This window comes from Leopardus geoffroyi, chromosome X (assembly GCF_018350155.1).
Source record: "Leopardus geoffroyi isolate Oge1 chromosome X, O.geoffroyi_Oge1_pat1.0, whole genome shotgun sequence".
In the NCBI taxonomy this organism is placed as follows: domain Eukaryota; kingdom Metazoa; phylum Chordata; class Mammalia; order Carnivora; family Felidae; genus Leopardus; species Leopardus geoffroyi.
This window is the reverse complement of record NC_059343.1, coordinates 48,475,603-48,495,102: the sequence shown is the minus strand read 5'-3', so window position 1 is coordinate 48,495,102 and position 19,500 is coordinate 48,475,603.

Sequence of the window (19,500 nt, the reverse complement as noted above, 5' to 3'; positions counted from 1 at the left end):
GAGACCTGCAGCATAAACAGATCAGAGGGATGAGGAGATGCCAACTGAAAAGACTGAGAAGTTTCATCAGTGCTGTAGACCAAGAATGTAGTGTCCCAGGAGACATGTGAAGCAAAGCGTATCAAGGGAGAGCCAGTGGTCAACTATGCTCAAAGTGCCGACACCAGGTGAGATAAGAGGAGGAGTTAACCGTTGGATTTAGCAATGCAGAGGCCTCTGGTGACCTTGATGAGAGCAGCTTCATTAGAGGATTGGGTGATAAGGTCTTCTTTGGACAGGTTTAAGAGAGAATGGGAAGGGAGGAGTCAGTAAGTATAGAGAAGACTTAAAAGGAGTTTTGCTGCAAAGGGGAGCAAAGAAATTGAGCAGCATCTGCTGGGGGAAGAGAGAGTCAGGAAAAGACTACTTCAGATGGAAGAAATAGCATGGTGCTGAAGGGAAGTACTCAGCAGGGAGGAGTGAAATTCCCCATTTTATAAGTTAGAGATGTGCTGCACAAGCTGTTCCGGTGGGTTGGCCAAGGGTACTTGTTGGCCAAGCAAGCAATTGGAGGAGTAAGGTTTTGAGTCCAAACAGTCTGACTCCCAAGGCAGCCTTATAACCATAGGCACAGACCTGCTGGCAAGTCAGCGTGGAAGTATTCTTCCTTCCTCTTACATTGTTATGGAGCCTCCCCACTGAACCACAGCTGCTTGAAATGACCACATGAGAGCCACATTTGTTTAATGCAAAGAAAATGAAGTAACAGAAAGCAGAAAAACAGCAAAGACACACAAAATACAATTGCCTCAGTTTCCTATATGACACAGCTGGTGCTCTATTCAGTGTTGGAGCTTTATTCTAAGTCTGAGACTGAGTAGCACAGCCCCTGTGATCTTGGCTTGCTTAAAATAGACCCCTCTTCTGACGACTGGCCCAGCTCCAAGTGGGGCAGACATCCCAGAACCACAGAACTGACCTCTCCTTGACCTTTAGAACATCCTTGCTACCTGAAGATCTGTTGTCCAACCAAGCCAGGACAGCAGCTCCCTGGGGACGTTAACAACTCTGATCAAACTAAAGGCCACTGTGCCATTCAGAACACTATCCTTCAGGCTGTTGGACACACACACACACACACACACACACACACGCACACACACACACACACACACACACACACAGACACGATTCGTTTTGTTCTCGTTGGGCTTCCTTCAGTTGGTTTCGTTCTCGAGTCTTCCTACTCCCTACCAAACTTGTCTAGCAAACAACCCCATCTGATATGACCCCAAGGAATGAGCTTCACAGTGAGGTGAAACCCCATCTGCAGAATAAGTCTGAGGCCAGATAAAGCTTTCAGAGGATTGGGTCTCAGGTCATAGGGTCTAAGCCTATCCCAGAAAAAGAATAATCATATGGCTAATCTAAGCCAGCAAGAATGAATTCAGACTCTATGAGAAAAAAAAGAACAGAGAAAGAAGAAAGAGACCAGAGGCCCAGATTTGGAGGTCAGATTATTTTATAGATGAGCTCCTTCGAGGCACACACACACTCCAATAGCCCTGACCCAGAAATGGCAATCAAGGCCTTTAGGCACCCACGTCTCTGTAAATGAACATTCAAGTATTGTTTTACTCTGTTTTCCCTTCAAACTGTGCTTTAGGTAACATGCTTGAAACTGTATCCCTCTTTTCAGACACAAGCCCCTCCAAGATGCTCCCCATCCCTGCTGCAGGGATTGCAATAAAGGCTGTCATTAAGCTGGTCCTCAGGCATCACTGGTCCACGTAGAAGGTGGAGAGCAGCCACCAGGATTATGTAATCAGAATTTCCGAAGTCCTAGTAAGATAAACAAGTGCTGGGCACCAATGGAGCAAGAGTTGGTCCCAAACCCAAGGTTTCTATGTGGTAGCTTGGGGACCTAGTTGAAATCAACAATAGCCGAATTATGGAAAGAGCCTAAATGTCCATCAACTGATGAATAGATAAAGAAGATGTGGTTTATATATACAATGCAATACTACTTGGCAATGAGAAAGAATGAAATCAGACCATTTGCAGCAACGTGCATGGAACTGGAAGGTATTATGCTGACTGAAATAAGTCAGTCAGAGAAGGACAGATATCATATGTTTTCACTCTTATGTGTATCTTCAGAAACTTAACAGAAGACCATGGGGGAAGGGAAGGGGAAAAAACAGTTACAAATGGGGAGGGAGGGAGGCAAACCATAAGAGACTCTTAAATACAGAGAACAAACTGAGGGTGGATTGGGGTGGGGTGGGGGAGAGGGGAAAATGGGTGATGGGCATTGAGGAGGGCACTTGTTGGGATGAGCAATGGGTGTTTTATGTAAGCAATGAACCACGGGAATCTACCCCAAAAACCAAGAGCATACTCTACACAGTGTATGTTAGCAAATTTGACAATAAATTATATTTAAAAATTAAAAAAGAAATTATCTAAGTTGTATCAGCCTCCGTGTATGCCACTGAAAACAGGAATAATGTCTCTTGCTTTATAGACATGCTGTAGAAAATAAATCACCTGATCTTCACAAAGCCCCTAGACTACTGCTTCTCAAACTGTCTGTGGTGAAGGATGAGTATTTGTTTTTCCCCAAGTCAGTCACTCATGGACCAATACATTTGTTTAATGCAAAGAAAATGAAGTAACAGAAAGCAGAAAAATGGCAAAGACACACAAAATACAAGCCCCGATTTTTGTTAACATCGTAGAGACTCTCACCACGTGCTGTAAGAACTTTCTATACATGTACTCTTAAATTATGCACTTACCACAGATTGGTAACGCACTTTTCCAAAGCATCAAGCGTCCAAAGACTGCACTTTCATCCCTTCTGCTCTGGCACAGTTCCTGGCCCATCAGAGACATCCAATCAGTGGTTGCTATTACAAAATATGGTCCTTATCATGAAGGAGATTGAATAACAAGAAGTTGCAAATAAAAGGAAGAAGAAATACCAAGTGATTTGATTGCTGATGGAGCATCAAGAGAGTTGTGTGCCCAAGAAGGAGTATGGGAGTTCAAAAAGAAGATATATCACAGTGGTCAAGACTTCCACTGGGTCTTGACGGTCAAGGAAGGATGGAACTTACTTTGTAGCTTTTTGTATTTTATGATTGTAGGAAAGCTTCATGCTCATTGCACACATTTCTGCAAGCCCTGAAAGTAGAAAGAGTTTGAGAAATATTTAGTCTTAATCCCACCATCCAGAAGTTACCTGTGCTAATTTTTGTGGGTACACTTTCAGTGTATAGTGAGGAAAGTGTTACTGATGATAATAATAATGAATATGATAAAAACTATAATCACAACTATTATATAATATAAGGTTATATTATATATATAAGATATTTATATATCTTTATGCTATACATTTAATATTTAATGCTACACACATATATTTATAAACATTTATACCAGTTTTCTGTACATCAGTAGAAACAAGTACCATGACTCAGAGCCTCCGCTATTATCACTGTTGATCCCATCAGCACTCTTGGCCAAGATTCCCACAGGTTTTGTGCCTGGGAGTCCCAGAAGGGTGACACAAATTGCTATCAAGACCTATCTATTCACTACCGTTCCAACAAGCAATCTTGAAGTCCCCTGAGAGAACTTCAGTATAGCCTCCAGGTAAGATGATGACCCTCAATATGTCAATATTGATCCCAAGCAGTTCACACAGCTGCCAGGGCCCAGGTGCCAGAGTCAAGCTGCATTCTGTGTGGAGGTACATGACGTGGTCCTGTCCCCAACCTTGTATCAAATGTGAACTCTGAAGCATCTCTGCCAAACCCACACTGCCCCTCTCAGGATACCAATCCCCCTCACCTCCTACCCTCCAATCAAGGTTATCTTCAAACAAGTCCCCAATCTCCAACACAATGCACCTAGCAGTTGGAAACTCTAAAACACCGATCTGGACAATTCAAAGTGTGTACATGCATGCACCCACCCATGCACGTACTCTCATACATACACAATTAATGCATTGCTGAAGAGAAACTGCCTAGCTGGGGAATGAACAGATATGACAGCTCCCCCTCTCTTTGTGCACCCGGGGCAGTTCAGAGAAGCTGGCTGCCTCTGAACTCTGGTCTCCCCACCCTTCTTGTGTAGGAATCCCCTTGCTCCTTGGGTCATACAGGACAAAATTAGTATTTGCCTCGAGGAATTGTACTAAGAGGCAAAAGGAAAGCCCAAACAATAGCAAATAATACCCTACAAACATATAGCAGGATAGAACTGCTCTTTGCCCCAAGGCTGATCATCAAACTCAGTCCACATACCACCTTAGCCTGTCATCAGCCATCATCTGTGTCATCTCAGCCACACAAGACCCGGGACTTGGCTCGGTACTAGTCCATGCAAGTGTGACCCTCAGGCCAATAGTAAGTGGAAAGTGGTGCCACAGCCCAGCCTGCCAGGGGGGTCTCCTTTCCCTGAGAACCTGTTTCCTTTTCTGCTGTCTAGAGGGCCCACCTTCCCCGCAATGTTCCTCTGCCTCTTGGCTGCAGCACATCTTCCTGTTGTTTACTGCCCATGTCTGATCTTTCATCTGGGCTGCCCCTCTCACCCCCATCCCTAAGACAGCTCACAGAAGCCAAGATACCATGGGCTGTTCTGCCACCCTCAAGTTTGTTCCTGACATGGTTGCTCTGTGCCCCCAGTTCTTGAAATTTGTCTGACTACACTTGTTTTTATAGGCTTTTCTGACCCTCCTGACCTCTCTGTTGTCCCTTCCCGTACTCATAGCCTCAGCTCTCATTCTCAGCTCATTGACCAAGGAGTTCTGACAGACATGTCCTAGGCCCCAAAAGTGATAAAGTAAGCCTCCCTTTCTTCCAGAAGGTGAAAACTCCACCTTGCCTCCCAAGTCATACAGAAATACAACCACCTCTTCCTAAAGATGCACTCATATACTCCCATACCCACAGACAGCTGCCTCACACATGTTCAGACTCTCCTAGATGGGACACCATCCCTATCTTCACTTCTGAGTGTGTGCTTATAGGCTTACATTCCCAGGCAGACAGACACACACCCAGGCGTACATGCACAGTCAGGTGCCATATGTACACACTTGCCATAAGTACACCACATATACTTCCACACCCACTAACATATCTAAAAATTCATAGGCACCTTATAGTCACACATGCCACATGGAAGTACACAAGCATATGCATGTGTACCCATCAGGAGAGACAAAATCTCAGAGGGGGGTATGACATCCAGAAATACACACAAATGCACACACACACACACACACCTAGAAACTAACACACATTACAAAAGCAGGTATACTCACTAACACAAACATACATGCACACATATATACACATGAAAAGGAGAAGCAGGTTATGTCTACCAAAACTACCAAAACTACCCAAATCTCAAGAAAGAAAGAAGGTTAAAGATGCATTTCTAAGCTTCTGGTTCTTCCCTCTTCCCAGGCCTAGAATATATAGATGTGAAGCCAAATGATCTAACAGTCTCTGTCTCTCTCTTTCTCTCTCTGTCTCTCTCTCACACACACAAGCATGCACAGAGACATGCAAGTGCGATCTCTCACATACACACACACACACACACACACATACACACAATGCTCTCTCACATATTCTCTCTTACACACATACACACAGACAAGCAAGTGGGCTCTCTCACACAGAAACATGTGCACATACATGTACTCTCTCACATACTGTCTCTCTCTCTCTCTCTCTCTCTCACACACACACACACACACACACACACACACCTTCCATAGAAATCGTGGTGGGGGGGGGAGTTGAGGGCAAGCAGCACGGTTCCAGGTTCTGAGCAATAGTTAACTGTGAGTAGGTGGCAATTACAGCCTTCCAGGAGGCCTGGGTCACAGAAGAACCTAGTTCCTGGTACCCAGCCTGGACAGCTCCAAAGGGCAGAGACATGCCAGCTTGCTTCTCTGCTCCTTCTGTTCACTGTTCCCTGCTTCCTCCCCCTGCTGTGAGGCCTCCCACCCGCCCTGGCATGACCCTCTTGGAATGCAGCTGTGAAGAGAAAACACATGTATCTGCTGTTCTTTCCAAACACTAGTCTCAAGAATCTTGCTAGAGAAAGAAGAAGATAGAGTGCACGTGTGCAGAGGGTGATGAAGGAGTACAAACAACCTACATGCCAGGTCAGGGAATAAGAGATTAGCATGCAAAGCTGCAGACAGGTATCTGGGAGGAAAAAGAGGAGTGAGGAAGGAATGGCAGTGGAATCCTACCCCGTGAGCCAGAGCTGCCAACGTAGCAAAGATTTCTTCAGAACTTCCAAGGGGTCTCTCTCAGCACCCCGTTCTTCCCTGCAACTCTGTAAAATCAGACTGATTCCCTGAGAAAACCTCAGTCCATGGCATGTCGGCCTTTGATATGAGGCTTGGGTCATGTAACTAACAAATACAAAGACTGAGAACTCCTGAAGAACGTCAACAGCAGAGGGCCTCAACATAGGGCCCTGGTCATTGAGCTCATGCTGCCTGAAGAAAAGAATGGCTCCTCCTTCCCGTCACCATGTGACTGATGCCCCCAAACCCTCCACCCTCAGTCAATAGACTCCCACAGGGCAGGTTACAAGAGCTCCAGCAGCCAGGAGTGGGGCTACCCAGGCCAGACCCTGAGGTCCAAGGACCAGGAAAACTGTGACACCCAATATTCTCCAGCCAGGTTTGTAATCATGACCCATATGCCTCTCCAGTCCTGGCAAGAAGTGTGTGGATCAGTGATGAGATTACATGAGAATAAAACCAGCAAATAGATTTTGTTTTTTTAAAAAAAGCCTCTGAATTATCAGTTGTGTTTTGTTTTGTTTGTTTTGTTTTGTTTTGTTTTGTTGTTTTGTTTAGTTTAAAGAAAACTGTCAGAAGTGGGCATGCCAGAAGAGTGGAAGAAGCTGTGTACCTAGAGCAGGAATCCAGTTAGCCCACTATGCTAGGGTTTTCCTCAAAGTATCTCACAGTCTACCTCCATCAGCATCTGTGTTCCCACATGTATACTGAAAACAGTTCCATGAGTGTAGTTGGCACCAGAGTGGATATAGGAAAGCAAAGGGGGAACTAGTGGGATGCACCATATCTAGCACTCTAAGAACCCATGGACTGCAGTAGCCTTCCTCTTCCACTGCACCCTACTGTGTCCTGCTTTGCTGTAGGGAGGAACCACCAGCCAAAAGTCATGTTTATGGCTTTTGGACACCAATGGTGGTAGCAAACCCAGGGTCTGTTGTGTCTCTCTCTTAAGTCAGAGAAGCCAAAAGTGCACTGGTTGCTGTGAGCTCCTTCCTTGTATCTGCCTCCCAGCCCCACTCCAGGTTTGGCAGACTTATCTCTTAATAAGGATATGAACAGGAAATTACTATCTTTCTCTGTCCCCCATGATCAAGAGTGTGGACCTAGCTGTCAGTGAGGTCTCTGCACAGATAAAGTAAGCCTTTGGTGGGTCAGACATTGTGATGTTTGGGAAGGGAAGATGTGGGCCATTTGTCCTTGGAATGGTGGAGTCAACCAGCAGATTATCAGGCATGTACTAAGTCCTTGGCTATGGATGAGAGCCCCCAGGGCTGTGGAAACATCACTCATTGCACTGAGGCAAGTGCCTTTCATTCTTTGATAAGCATTCTCTCTTTTAGTGACACCCCCGCCCCCCCCCCCCCCCACACACACACTGCCCTGCATATCCTGGGGTACGATCATCCTTTTTCTCAGTCTTCATGGGTTGGGGCTGCTTGTACTACATTCAGCCTTGGAGAAATAATAGGATTTGGAATCAGAAGGTTTGACTTCCTCACTTTCACTGGGCTGTGTGACAGTGGACAAAGACTTTCATTTCTTTGAGTCTCAGCATCCTCAACAGCAAAGTGGCTGTAACAATGATAATACCTATTTAACAAGATGGCTAGGAACATTAAATGAGGTACAGGGTGCACAACTGCTTTGTATAGTGCAAGGAGGGACTAAGCAGATACTATGATTCTTATGATTGCTAAACATAATAATAGATAGCAACATGTACTTATGAGGCTGGTCACATTCCCACCAAGGTGGAAAAAAGACATCTCTGTCCTGTCTGATTTCTCTGGAAATTGCAGCAGTGTCTATGGCCAGCGGTTTAGTGCAAAGGTCAATTTTCTCATTGTCATTTTACTAGAATGCAAAGCTCCATGGGATCAGGATTCTGTTTGTCTGTTTGCTCCATTTGCTGATATATCCCAGGTGTCTGGAATGGTACCTTGTGCGCATTAAACAGTCAAAAAAATATTAGGTGTATGACTGAAGGAATATTTTTGAGAATCTAGTGGAAAAGATGTCAATAATAGTGATGATAAACACTTTCAAGTTAGTGAGGCACTCCCACAAAGAAGTCAGCTGACAGCAGAATATTATTTCACTCATCTTTAAATGAAGGACATGGAATTATTTTAAAATATGAAGACCACTGAAGCTCATGGGGGCACGTGTAGTGAATCATTAAGTTAGAGGTAAATTGTGCAATAGCAAAGCCAGAAAAGTTGCTAGGATGCTCTGAAGATGGCACAGGATTCTCCTCCCATCCTGGGGCAGATTTCTGAATGAGGAAGGAATGTAATTCATAGTTACAGCTCTTGTAAATTGAGCACCTGTTACATTCTGGGCATGTATTTCTATTACCTATGTTATATCATTTCACCCTCACCACACTGTGTGATAGGGTTCATAGTCCTCCATTTTCCAGATGAGCTATCTAGGGTTCAGAGAGGTTAGGCAGCTTATACAGGGCCATGCAAGGTTTGTACTAAATGGCAGAGTGAAGATTTGAAACCAGGTCTCTCCAAGTCAAAATATGCACTTTGTCCTTAAATATTAAATGGCACTGCCCTCCATTACCTGTAAGCGGTTTCAAAATGTGAATATGGGATATGCCAGCTTTTAGGCAAAGTCTGAAACCACTAGATGGATATAGATACCATAAATTGACAGGGAGGCACATTTACACAGACCGTCTGTTAACAGAATCTCAAAATGTAATACATTAAGCTCTGTTGTGCAAAGACAAAGCGACTTGCTTGTTGCCCATAACTAATCCTGCTTTTCCAGTACACACTCCAATGGGTACCAAAGGTGGACGACAGGTAGACCACTTACATTTCATGATTAAAGATTCTTCAGGGCTCTTCCAGCTTGGCTTCTCCATTTCAAGCAATTATCGAGTCAATTCTAACTTCTACTTACTTTTCCTTCTCCTCTACAAAATGATGCCACAGAGTGTGGCTAAAATGATATCATGGTGGCAGTACAGAGGCACCCTCAGTCTGAGTGCTATTCTTTGGATTCTGTTTATGTGGCAATGTAGCCTGAATACTGCTTCCTTACTGGACTTTTCTCTTGCCAGACTTATGGATCCCCTTGAGATTTGCTTGAAACTCAAAGTTGATGCCAATGTGGGTGCCCAGTGTGACACTCACTACAACAATGGTCTCTGGTCATTTTTCATTACACACTGTGTACTAGGTTGACTAGCGTGCCCCCAAGATTCATGTCTACCTCAGATTGTGACTTTATTTGGGAACAGGGTCTTTGCAGATGTAATTGGTTAAGATGAGGCCATACTGGATTAGGGTGGACCCTAAAGCCAACATGACTGTTGTCTTCATAAAAAAAAAAAAATAGAGGATACAGAGACAGAGACTCACATGGAGGAGCACACCATTAAAAAAATGGAGGCAGAGACTGGAGTGATGCATCTAGAAGCCAAGGAAAAGTCAGGATTGCCGCCACCCTTCAGAGGCTAGGAAGAGACACGGAAGGATGCTTCCTTAGAGGCTTCAGAGGGGGCATGGCCCTGCTAACTAACACCTTGCTTCAGACTGGTACCTCTAGAATTGTGAGAGAATACATTTTCATTGCTCTCAACTACTCAGCTTGTGGTAGTTTGTTACAGAAGCCCTGAGAATCTAATACATGCACTGGTAACAAAAGATTTTGAGCACATATCTCCAATATATGCATATTTATTAATTTATAGATTACCTACTAGTGACACTGTATTAGTATGCAATGCTCATCATAAAACATACACTAAAATTAGATATTTAAAAGGATGTGATAAAAATAAATATGCTTAGAATTTCTAGCGTTTCCTTCCTGTACCTCAATGCTCTTCTTACCCACCTCATCTGTGTACACACCTGACGTTGTAGACCGATGTGCTCCACAGTCCTTTCACCTCAGTTAGGGTAACCCTGATGCACTCAACAACATTCAGCTGCCTTCTGTACCCTTCCAGAAGGCTGGCGAAATAGGCTTAATCTCTTCTAAAGCAAATGGGAGCTGAGGAAGTTTTAGGGGTGTACATATGGGTCTGATGTCTCCATATCCACTCTGAGTGAAGTGTCTTCACAGACTGCAATAACTCTCTCTTGTCTTCCAACAATCATACTGGCTCCAATGTTGTTGGCACATGCTGCTTCTATATCCAGCTTTCTCATTGATCTAAGACCACCACTTATAGGATTTTTCAGAAGATGATATCAGGACACACATATCTAATTAATATTATTCATTCTCTCTCTCTCTCTCTCTCTCTCTCTCTCTCTCTCTCTCTCCCTTCCTCCCTACTTTCCTCTCTCCTTCACTCACCTCTCTTCCCTCACTTCTGAGAAAGAAACACTTCCTTTTACTTGTAAGAATCAGTGACTGAATTCTCCTATATCATGCCATCCTTCTTCTCAAGGGGACATACACCCTTTCCCCCACCCCAGGGCCATTATGACTATTGGAAGGTGAAAGATTCATTGCAAAAATAATGACAAATACTTACATTTATTATTTCAAACTAGTATTCCCATTATACAACTTTGCTTCTGGAACTTATTCAATCCTGTGAGGGAAAAAAAAGATGGTGAGACCATCATGTGCACTGGCCTCTGTCACCTGTCACTGGCCTCTGTCACCTCACTTAGATGAGAAGTGTCAAGGTGGGACTGCTCCTTTATTGAATATAAAAGAAGAGGAAACGGCAAGTCACCCAGAGGTGAACATGACAGCTGATACACTAGTCTCCAATTTCTACCACTGTTCCTTGGAGAACCTAGTAAGATCTGAATGTAGTGGGTGCAAGGGGCTTTTATTTCCTGGGAATGTGCAGGGATATGCTTAATAATCTTCCCTTTGGGGTAGAGGAGAGCAAACTTTCCAAGGGATCCTGCCAAGATTTACCACTTCCAGTGCGCTAGTTGTAAGGATGGAAAGTAACTGACTGAGACAGTTCCCAGGCCTGATGTGTATGTTTGTGGGTCAAAAATTGATGGAGGGAGATGATCCCTAATTCTTATGAATGGAATGTGGAACATGTAACCATTCCACAATGACAATAAAAACCAGAGCACATGGTCTGACTAAGGGTCCTTTGTTTCTATTTACATCTCTATGTTTCCACTATGAAAGTTATACATACTATGCACATTAAAACAACTTTTTAAATAGAGAAAAGAAGAAAGGAATGACCCCAAACATGCTCAGACACAACCCTCTGGCCCAAGAACCAGAAAAAAAACATGACTGTCATTATGCCCCAGAGGGGCTTCTAATCCAGGAACCCCTTGTTTCTCCAGTCCTGGCAAGAAAGTCAGCAGATCATATTTTCTTCAACAAATAAATGGCATGGAAAAGATGAGGGGGAAATGCAAAACATTAAAAGACTATGCCACATATCAAACATATGCAATGTGTGGGACTTTTCAGATCCTAATTTGAGCAAAAAAACTGCACAAATACATAAATCATGTATAAATACAGGTCTGATGAGGCAATTGGGGAAATGGAAAAGTTATTATTGGGTAGTAGATGATGCTAAGGCAGTCTTGGTCATTTTCTTGGGTATGATATGTGCCATGGTTCTGTTACAATGGATCCTTATCTATTAAAGTGTATTTCTGGATGAAATGAGTTGATGTCCACATTTTGTTTCACAGTACTTCAGAGAAACAAAACAAAGCTTTTTTTTTTTTTTTTTTAAGTATGATGAGGGATAGATGAAACAAGAATTGAAGAAAGTTAATGACTGTTGAAGTTGATGACTCTTGAACTTAATGGGTACACGGAGTGCATGGTACTAGTCTTTCTGTTTTTATGTGTTTGAAATATTCCATAATAAAAAGTTAAAAATAAAAAAAATGAAATGCTGGGATTACTGAGGGTAATGTGCGTGTAGAGGGTGGGTTAGAGATGAGAGACAGAAAAAATAAGAGATAGTCACGTTTATGGGAACAATAGCAAGTGAAATATGAAAAATGCCTGTGAAATATCAGTCACATATTTGTAGACTGTGTGCCAATTGCAGATTCTGGCAGATAGAAGCCACCCTTAAACAAATGGTGCTGGAAATAGCCCTGCAATTTTAAGCAACGTTTATTTACTCAAAGAAAGAAGTTTGAAAGGAGCGGATGTCTTCCTGATCTCTTAAACACATTTTATTTTAGAGAAATAACTTTTTTCTTATTCTTGTTGAAGGACATGTAAAGAAGTTTTGTATGTAGTAATATGCACCTCTGGTAAGAATGTTGAAGGTGGACAGGACGCCTGGGTGGCTCAGTCGGTTGAGTGTCTGACTTCAGCTCAGGTTATGATCTCGCGGCCCACGAGCTCAAGTCCCACGTCGGGCTCTGTGTTGACAGCTCAGAGCCTGGAGCCTGCTTTGGATTCTGTGTCTCCTTCTCTCTCTGTCCCTCCCCCACCCATTCCCTCCCCCCACCTCAAAAATAAATAAAACATTTAAAAAGTTTTAACAAAAAGAAAGTTGAGGGTGGTGTGCTTGAATTTTTCTTAGTTAAAAGAAACCAGGTGACAGGAATTATTAACTCTCTCTTATGTAAGGTTGGTAGAGAAAATAGTTGAGGTGCAGAGAAGTTTTTAGGGGTCAGAACCAAGGGCACGTCTCCTAAGCAAAGTCAGAGCCACCTGCAATGCAACAACGATATAGCAAGGGAATCTTGCACTCTTTAGGAAGTTCTGCCTAGGGGATCCTCTGTCTCTGGGGATCCATTACCCTGGGACAGGGCATGGCAATCTTTCCATAGTTGTCCACCAAATACCATACTCTGTTCGTTGCTGTGCCAGTGGTAGAACAGGTGTTGAGACAAGTTCCCCAATTTGTGTGCATGTGAGTGTGTATGTATGTGTGTGTGTGTGTGTGTGTGTGTGTGTGTAGATGTGATGGGTCCTCTCTGGAAAGAGGAGGTGAGAAGCTGTCCCATTCTACAGAAACTATATTTTAAAAACAAAAAATAGAGAAGTGTGCAGTGAACAAGCTGTGCTATTATTTTCTCATCTTTTATTAAACATACAACATAGACACATGACAACAATTTGTGGCAACAAAAAAAAAAAAAGAGGAAAGAAAGTCAATGTTATCTCATCGCCATAAAGCTCCACTGTTTGTTCTGCAATATATTTGCTCCCCTCTTATGGTCTGTGCATATGCATGTTTTCGATGACTAAGATCATACCATAAATAGGATTTTATGTCCTGATTTTTTGACTTGACTTTGACTTATGAACGTAGGCATATGAATCCTCATAAAGGTACAAAAATTGAATTGTACTTGCCCATGCACTAATCAGACTGCGGTTTTCAAGATGGCAAAATTAGATGTAATCAGACCTGTCCCTGAAAATCCAGAGAATTTGATCTACATAGGTCTGATTGTCTCTGACGGTAGATGGGAGGATCCCCAAGTCTTAATCACTGGCACACTGTGAGACGGGGGCTAGCAGGAGGAGAGGAAAAGAGGATGGTCTAGGGTCACCACTTAACACTGGAGTCACTTGTCCTTTTCACCACCCAACTCATACAGAGTGGGCCAACCCTGCTCCTGGGCACTCAAGATCATTAAAAATGGAGCTGCAATAGGATAAATCCTAATGAAGAATCAGGGAATCAACTGAAAGCCGAAGAGGCTCTATCTTGATTTCCAGAACCCCTGCCACCTCTAAATGAGAGCCTGCATGGGAAAGAAACCTTGAGACCACATACATGCAAAGATGATATTCAAAATAATTTAAAAACAGTTACAGTCATTTAAATGAAAAAAAAAAACTACTGATGATAAAACTAACACACAATAGAGCTTGTGGCTTGACACCCCACTTTATTAAAGTGTATAGACATTGCTTGATATGATTTCTAAACTCTTTTGCAGCTCTGTCACTATAGGGAGCCCATCAAGGTCCACATGTCCTTCCTATTTTCATTATTTCAGTGTCTAGTTTTCCAGAATGTTAATTCTCTCTGCTGGTTATTTGAAGTAAGGTGTAAACATAAAGTTTATTGGGAAAAGACTTTTGAATATTTACTGTGATGTCTCTGTGGACCAGACAGAGATCATTGTATGACAGGTTGGCTAAAATCCCAGACTTTCTTCTTAGCTTTACACTGGTAACATCCTTTCAAATTCCAATACGTTTTCATCTGTGTAGTTTCTCATTAACTCCATTCTCTCAAGCACAGACAATAAAGTTTGGTAAATTATTTCAGATGGTGTTCCTTCCAAATTTCATATTTTAAGTAAAATTTTACAAAGCTTTTCCGGTTGAAACAGTGGAAGGGTAGGGGCACCTGGTTGACTCAGTCAGTAGAGCATACAAATCTTGGTTTCAGGGTCGTGAGTTCAAGCCCCATGGTGGTTGTAAAGCTTACTTAAAAAGAACAAAAAGAAAGAGCCTGCTGAGAAACAGTGGAAGGGTGACCAACTGACTGGTTGGCTCAGGGGTATCCCAATTTTAGTGCTAAAAATCCTGTGCCCTGGGAAACCTCTCTCTAGGACATAAAAAGTCCTGGTTTTCACACATGAATGCAGAAGGTTGGGGTGAAAGTACAGAACTCTTATGGTGGCCCCCACAACTGGGGATGAAAGCAACAGTGCTTTTAGTGTCAAATGGACACCACATGGATTACAGCTTTCCCTAGTTGCTGTGGCTGTTTTGCCCCCTGACTGTTGATATTGACAACCATACTTTGGGGTTCACAGTAGTGATCATGAATTTTGCATCACCTTGTGTGATGTGAGTTGAGTGCAACTTAAGCGTGTTGTAATCCTGAGCTTTGAGTCCCTAGCCTGGCACTCAGGAGACACTTAGGAAATGGCTACTGAACAAATTTTCAGGCATTTGTCCCACTGATAGATACACAGATGTGTGAAATGATGTTGTACAAGTGTATTCTTTGCAGTATGACTGCATGACAAAGAGAAGGAAATGGTATCTATCATAAAGGGAATGTGCATCTTATGCATTTTTATTTATTTATTTATTAAAAATTTTTTTTACCATGAAATTTATTGTCAAATTCGTTTCCATACAACACCCAGTGCTCATCCCAAAAGGTGCCCTCCTCAGTATCCATCACCTACTCTCCCCTCCCTCCCACCTCCCATCAACCCTAAGTTTGTTCTCAGTGTTTATGAGTCTCTTATGCTTTGGCTTTCTCCCTCTCTAACCTCTTTTTTTCCCCCCCTCCCACATAGACTTCTGTTAAGTTTCTCAGGATCCACATGAGAGTGAAACCATATGGTATCTGTCTTTCTCTGTATGACTTATTTCACTTAACATAACACTCTCCAGTTCCATCCACTTTTCTACAAAGGGCCATATTTCATTTTTTCTCCTTGCCATGTAGTATTCCATTGTGTATATAAACCACAATTTCTTTATCCATTCGTCAGTTGATGGCTATTTGAGCTCTTTCCATAATTTGGCTATTGTTGAGAGTGCTGCTATAAACATTGGGGTACACGTGGACCTATGCATCAGCACTCTTGTATCCCTTGGTAAATTCCTAGCAGTGCTATTGCTGGGTCATAGGGTAGATCTATTTTTCATTTTATGAGGAACTTCCACACTGTTTTCCAGAGCGGCTGCACCAGTTTGCATTTCCACAAACAATGCAAGAGGGTTCCCGTTTCTCCACATCCTCTCCAGCATCTATAGTCTCCTGATTTGTTCATTTTAGCCACTCTGACTGGCGTGAGGTGGTTTCTCAGTGTGGTTTAGATTTGTATTTCCCTGATGAGGAGCGACATTGAGCATCTTTTCATGTGCCTGTTGGCCATCCGGATGTCTTCTTTAGAGAAGTGTCTATTCATGTTTTCTGCCCATTTCTTCTCTGGATTATTTGTTTTTTGGGTGGGGAGTTTGGTGAGCTCTTTGTAGATTTTGGATACTAGCCCTTTGTCCAATATGTCATTTGCAAATATATTTTCCCATTCCATTGGTTGCCTTTTAGTTTTGTTGATTGTTTCCTTTGCAGTGCAGAAGCTTTTTATCTTCATGAGGTCCCAATAGTTCATTTTTGCCTTTAATTCCCTTGCCCTTGGGGATGTGTCAAGTAAGAAATTGCTACCGCTGTGGTCAGAGGGATTTTTCCTGCTTTCTCCTCTAGGGTTTTGATGGTTTCCTGTCTCACATTCAGGTCCTTTATCCATTTTGAGTTTGTTTTTGTGAATAGTGTAAGAAAGTGGTCTAGTTTCATTCTTCTGCATGTTGCTGTCCAGTTCTCCCAGTACTATTTGTTAAAGAGACTGTCTTTTTCCCTTGGATATTCTTTCCTGCTTTGTCAAAGATTAGTTGGCCATACTTTTGTGGGTCTAGTTCTGGGGTTTCTATTCTATTCCATTGGTCTATGTGTCTCTTTTTGTGCCAATACCACGCTGTCTTGATGAGTACAGCTTTGTAGTAGAGGCTAAATTCTGGGATTGTGATTCTCCTGCTTTGGTCTTCTTCTTCAAAATTACTTTGCCTATTCGGGGCCTTTTGTGGTTCCATACATATTTTAGGATTGCTTGTTCTAGCTTCAAGAATGCTGGTGCAATTTTGATTGGGATTGCATTGAATGTGTAGATAGCTTTGGGTAGTAATGATATTTTAACAATATGTATTCTTCCAATCCATGAGCATGGAATGTTTTCCCATTTCTTTGTGTCTTCTTCAATTTCCTTCATAAGCTTTCTGGAGTTTTCAGCACACAGACTGTTTTACATCTTTGGTTAGGTTTATTCCTAGTTATTTTATGCTTCTTGATGCAATTGTGAATGGGATCAGTTTCTTTATTTGTCTTTCTGTTGCTACATTATTAGTGTATAAGAATGCAAGTGATTTCTGTACCTTGATTTTGTATCCTGTGACTTTGCGGAATTCATGTATGAGTTCTAGCAGATTTTTGGTGGAGTCTATCAGAATTTCCATGTATAATATCATGTCATCTGCAAAAAGTGAAAGCTTGACTTCATCTTTGCCAATTTTGGTGCCTTTGATTTCCTTTTGTCGTCTGATTGCTGATGTTAGAACTTCCAACAGTATGTTAAACAACAGCGACGAGAGTGGACATCGCTGTCGTGTTCCTGATCTCAGGGAGAAAGCTCTCAGTTTTTTTTTCCCATTGATGATGATATTAGTGTGGGCTTTCATAAATGGTTTTTCTGATGTTTAAGTATGTTCCTTCTATCCTGACTTTCTGGACGGATTTTATTAAGAAAGGATGCTGGATTTGGTCAAATGCTTTTTCTGAATCAATTGACAGGATCTTATGGTTCTTATCTTTTCTTTTATTATTGTGATGTAGCGCATTGATTGATTTGCTAGTGTTGAGCTAGCCCTGCATCCCAGGAATGAATCCCACTTGATCATGGTGAATAATTCTTTTCATAAGCTGTTGAATTCGATTTGCTAGTATCTTATTGAGAATTTTTGCATCCATATTCATCAGGGATATTGGCCTGTAGGTCTCTTTTTTTTGGGTCTCTGTCTGGTTTAGGAATCAAAGTAATGCTGGCTTCATAGAATGAGTCTGGAAGTTTTCCTTCCTTTTCTATTTTTTGAAATAGCTTGAGAAGGATAGGTATTATTTCTGCTTTAAATGTCTGGTATAATTCCCCTGGGGAGTCATCTGGTCCTGGACTCTTACTTGTTGGGAGATTTTTGATAACTGATTCAATTTCTTCACTGGTTACGGGTCTGTTCAAGCTTTCTATTTCTTCTTGTTTGAGTTTGGTGAGTGTGTGGATGCTGAGGAATTTGTCCATTTCGCCCAGGTTGTCCAGTTTGTTGGCAGATAATTTTTCATAGTATTCCCTGATAATTGCTTGTATTTCTGAGGGATTGCTTGTAATAATTCCATTTTCATTCATGATTTTATCTATGTAGGTCATCTCTCTTTTCCTTTTGAGAAGCCTGGCTGGAGGTTTGTCAATTTTGTTTATTTTTTCAAAAAAACCAACTCTTGGTTTCATTGATCTGCTCTACAGTTTTTTTAGATTCTATATTGTTTATTTCTGCTCTGATCTTTATTATTGCTCTTCTTCTGCTGGGTTTGGGGTGTCTTTGCTGTTCTGCTTCTATTTCCTTTAGGTGTGCTGTTAGATTTTATATTTGGGATTTTTCTTATTTCTTAAGATAAGCCTGGAATGCAATGTATTTTCCTCTCAGGACTGCATTCACTGCATCCCAAAGCATTTGGATTGTTGTATGTTCGTTTTCATTTTTTTCCATATATATTTTAATTTCTTCTCGAATTGCCTGGTTGACCCATTCATTCTTTAGTAGGATGTTCTTTAACCTCCATGCTTTTGGAGGTTTTCCAGACTTTTTCCTGTGGTTGATTTCAAGCTTCATAGCATTGTGGTCTGAAAGTATGCATGGTATGATTTCAATTCTTGTATGCTTATGAAGAGCTGTTTTGTGACCCAGTATGTGATCTATCTTGGAGAATGTTCCATGTGCACTCGAGAAGAAAGTATTTTCTGTTGCTTTGGGGTGCAGAGTTCTAAATAAATCTGTCAAGTCCATCTGTTCCAATGTATCTTTCAGGGCCCTTGTTTCTTTTTTGATCCTGTGTCTAGATGATCTATCCATAGTTGTGAGTATTCAAGTCCCCTGCAATGACCACATTCTTATCAATAAGTTTGCTTATGTTTGTGAGTAATTGTTTTATATATTTGGGGGCTCCCGTTTTTGGCACATAGACATTTATAATTGTTATCTCTTCCTGATGGATAGACCCTGTAATGATTATATAATGCCCTTCTTCATCTCTTGTTACAGCCTTTAATTTAAAGTCTAGTTTGTCTGATAGAAGCATGGCTACTCCAGCTTTCTTTTGACTTCCAGTAGCATGATAGATAGTTCTCCATCTCCTCACTTTCAATCTGAAGGTGTCCTCAGGTCTAAAATGAATCTCTTGTAGACAGTAAATAGATGGGTCTTGTTTTTTTATCCATTCTGATACCCTATGTCTTTTGGTTGGAGCATTTAGTCCATTTACATTCAGTGTTATTATTGAAAGATATGGGTTTAGAGTCCTTGTGATGTCTGTAGGTTTCATGCTTGCAGTGATGTCTCTGGTACTTTGTCTCACAGGATCCCCCTTAGGATCTCTTGTAGGGCTGGTTTAGTGGTGGTAAATTCCTCCAGTTTTTGTTTGTTTGGGAAGATCTTTA